Source organism: Ptychodera flava, chromosome 19, assembly GCF_041260155.1.
Source record: "Ptychodera flava strain L36383 chromosome 19, AS_Pfla_20210202, whole genome shotgun sequence".
Lineage (NCBI taxonomy): Eukaryota > Metazoa > Hemichordata > Enteropneusta > Ptychoderidae > Ptychodera > Ptychodera flava.
Genome location: NC_091946.1, coordinates 8,936,140 through 8,940,333, shown reverse-complemented (window position 1 = coordinate 8,940,333; position 4,194 = coordinate 8,936,140). Strand labels below are relative to the sequence as shown.

The window sequence follows — 4,194 nt, the reverse complement described above, 5'->3', positions numbered from 1 at the left end:
TGGAAAGTTTCGGATTCTCTGGGCGTTGTCTGAAAAATCGGCATCGTAGTTCACACATTATCACGTTAGGCACGTTATCATGTCAGCTGTGCCTATGAATTACGTTGCTAATTTTCAGGCGAGCGATAGTTTCTGAAATGTATGACACAAAGTGAGTGATTGACAGAAATGTTGCGACAAATTATATAAATGCCAACCGTGCACGATACATCGCGTCTCGCTGTTTCCAAATTTTGATTAAGCACACATGCAGCGTGGCGTCGAAGTAGACAAATCTGTCCGTGAAAAAAATGATTCATCGGTAGAGCTCGTCGGAATCCCGATAAATTTTGAACACTGCAGAAGTGTCTGGATAAGCTGCCATAACTCTAACTTTTGGGTTGCCCGATGTGTTTTGACGGTCGCATGTATACCCTTCGCTGTTACGTTTCAACATTGTTCAAGTTGTTCGTTAAACTGTTTTCATTAAATAATGTTACATCGTACAATCCGAATATAGGTTTATTCAACGGCACATTGTATTTTGCAGTCAGTTTTTTCATCAATCGAGTGCGGAAGTGAAATTACGCACTCAAATCCAGCCATTACGCAATTTTAGCAGACTAATGCGTATGCCGTACGCGATGAGAAAAAAGTCACCGCGAACACTGGAGTAAGAATCGTTTACTCAACGCAAAACAAACTTTGTGGGGATTGACATAATTTTTAGTGAGTTTTGACTACTACCGAATTTGTTTGCACCAAGCCGCCGTTCTATGAAATGTATTCATATGGTAGTACATGCTGTGTACTGTGGTTGTTTCGAAGGCTGAGTATTGAAGTTCGATAAATATTTTCCGACATCCAAAATCTTTCCTCAAAAGCAAATATCGCTATTCCGATCCTTCAAAATCATTTACCAAGACCAACATTTTTTAATGTTTAGGGCAATCACAAAATTTAGCTAGGCTCCCTTACGAAAAAATATGGCTTCTGGCACATAGTTGTGCATGCTAACCCACAATAGTTGTGGATACCAAGCTGCAACTGTTTGTGGCTTATAAGCAGGTTATTCATATTTTATCATGCAAAGATCTGTTCTGGCACAGTTTTGCGGCATACAGGCCGCTGTGATTGCAGACGATATGCCGCAAAAAAATGGGGCGGGGCTTTTAGCGGCATAGAAGCCGCTGTGATTGCAGACAATATGCCACAAAAAATGGTGGGGTAAAAGGTTTCATGGTAAAATGCTGCTATGCATGCTTCCTGTGCTACCCCCCCCCCCACCCCACCCACACCTGCATTTGTACCTACCTGTTTTATACTAGCCAGGAGACTACCATACACTTCACATCTTCATTTGTTTTAAGGGACAGTAGCTGTAACTTATGATGTTGTTCTTTTAAATTTTGTGTGTTGAGGTAACTTTTCACTTTACTCACTTGGCAAAATAGGCCAAAATCAAGACACATAACAGTATAAAATACTGCATAAAAATTACAGCTACTGCCTTTTAAACCACCTACTCACAGATGCAAACAAAAAAAAACACTTACCACATATCTTCACGATACCCCATTGTTTATTTTGATATGTGTAAAACAATGATGTTGGTACACTAGGCTGGACCACTAAGAAATTAAAATAAAATCAAAATTCAATAATCTAATGAGGTTCATGTGAAAAACATAACAGAACACGTCTAAAAGTCTGCATTTGATTTTTCACATTATCCAAAGTTGTTTTCGATGCCATCCTAATGTTTACGATCTTGTTCTGAAACTTCACATTGAATGTTCCTGTTGATCCATTGGTCTGTTCAGCTTCATGGCCTTTGCCCATACACTGAGAATAAAAATTATAAATAACAGACAAGGATATTATTACATGTGCAAAGTGAAATTGCTAGTATTTTGTCGACTACCCTTATTATATATTAATACAAAAATTCACGGAAAAGAGCATTCATGTGCTTGAAAGAAATTATAATGATTAATATAAAATAATTTACCTAATGATACAAACTCATGACATATCTATACATTATGTTTATTGTGATTACCAAATCATTGCTTTTCAGCCTCATTTTCACTATTACTTGTGACACACCACCCCAAACTACAACTATTGACCAGCGGTGATTGGGTTTCAGCACATCTCAAACAGAAGAAATGTAAATGGAAAACTGTCTCATAAATTGTTTTAAAACAAAAGGTATCCCTTTATAATAGCGCAGTGCACGGTTACAGGTTTGTTACTAAATATAGCTGTACGCGCGCGATATCGGACACGCAGCTTGAAATGCGGACAAATTTTATCAATGTTGCATACATTGCTGTTTTTGCAGCTTGTACTCTGAGTCGTGGATATGCCTATTGGTATTCATTGTTACACTAGCAGTTAGCCCACTGAGTTGTATTTTCGTCGTTCTTGCATTCGTAATTTTCAAAAGCGTAATCTAAAAATGCGGACGATGCTGTGTGTTGGCCGCTACAGCTAACACACAGCATCGTACGCAGGGCTAGCGAGAGTTGCCGACTCGACGGTTATTTACGAGAAGTGAATAAAAGACTGGCATTTTTGGAAGCGATCGAGTAGCTGAGGTAGGCAGGGATACGACTTGGGCCCAAGAACGCTGAATTTCGGCAGTAATTTGGCTTTTTACGTCAAGTCCCAAAATGGATTTGAAGTCACCGACCCTACCTACGCTACGGGTCTTTGCAGGGCTGTGGTGAGCGGGGTGATAGCTGTAGCGGAACACACAGCATCGTGCGCAGGGCTACCAACCTCCATGATTAACTACCGGTATATTATTTTTGCCAATACCGTACGTTCATTTGGCATACTTGAACAGGGTTCGCCAAGAAAAACATCAATATTGCACGACCAAAGACAGTGAAAACTGCGAAAATTATAGAGACAACTCGTGGTATTGAAAATTACTTACCGAATTTTTAAACGATTGAAGCTCTTCGATCAAACTATGGGTGTGTCCGTGACCGTTGTTCTTCGGGACGATATCGCGGTCTCAGAATCGGTCATCCAAGGGCCATCAACGCATCGCAAACGCTGTTTGTTGGTTTTAAATTCATAGCTAACCTTTACGTACCCTGAATGATAATGTCCTACGGTAATTTTACGCTAAACTGTACAAAAATCAGAGCGAAAAAACGGCGACGATATACTCCTCGCTCAAACGTCCTAACGGCCTACCAGTGCATATCAGATTTAATTTGCCGCTCAGGATTTGACCCATGACCTTTTGGCAATCTGACCAATCATAAAGAAATCTTCACATGATCTACAACAATCTGACCAATCATAAAGAAGTCTTCACATGATCTATGACATCATCAGGCGTGATTCTAGAGTTCCGGGTTCAAAGTCTGTTCTGACCCACGCATTGTCTCCCTGCTTCAGCAAGCAGCTTGACCGAGCTTGCGTTTGAAAACCAAAACGACACAAATACATGGGAATAACCTTTCTAGATCAACACAAAACTCTACAAAACGACTCCGACATAGCAGTCTCGTGACTTACAAACTTTGCCCGACGATGACTTTCATGGCGCACGTCCGTATTTTGAAGCCTAGCGTGATCAATGTTGAAACTATGCGTACATTATTATACGCTGGGAAAGCTTTACCGTACGTACCTCCATGCCGTACGTACGCTTTCAAGACCTACTCCGTACTTGCAGTTCATTTAAAACCCGCGTGTGGAAAGGGCGTAAGAAAACACAAAAGAACAAGATATACGTTATTTTTGTGTTGCAGTTCTTTGAAAGACTAGTCTTTTCAAGGGAGATATGCACGTGAAATAAGTTCATCATACGTCGATATTTGCCCTGCGTACGATGCTGTGTGTTCCGCTACAGCTAATCGCCCCGCTCACCACAATTAGCTGTAGCGGAACACACAGCATCGTACGCAGGGCTAACGTCGATATATGGTTCGCCAGAGTTAATATTTTGCAAAGCCTTTTTTTCTGTAGAAACAGTTACGCTGTCAGTGAGAACCAATCATTTGCAAAACGTACATAAAAAGTCAGTGATTGATTTATTGCACCGATCAAAGTCAAATGGTAGTTTTTCACACAATTTGTTGAAAATCAAAGGTTTCCTGCTGTGCCAGCTGTAGTGTCACTGTCAATGGATATCTCATCTAAGAATGCGTGATCAAGTGGAGTGTCAACTCAATGTTGTGGCTTATAGTG

The 4,194-nt window shown here is 40.5% G+C and overlaps 1 long non-coding RNA gene across 1 annotated transcript; it reads right to left on the bottom strand.

The window, feature by feature from the left end:
* Nucleotides 1-1,543: 1,543 nt before the first annotated feature.
* LOC139118480 (uncharacterized) lies at nucleotides 1,544-4,194 on the bottom strand. The gene is made up of 2 exons (XR_011548740.1): nucleotides 2,927-4,194; nucleotides 1,544-1,824 (listed from the first exon to the last, which is right to left on the bottom strand). It is a non-coding gene; the product is annotated as an uncharacterized lncRNA (long non-coding RNA).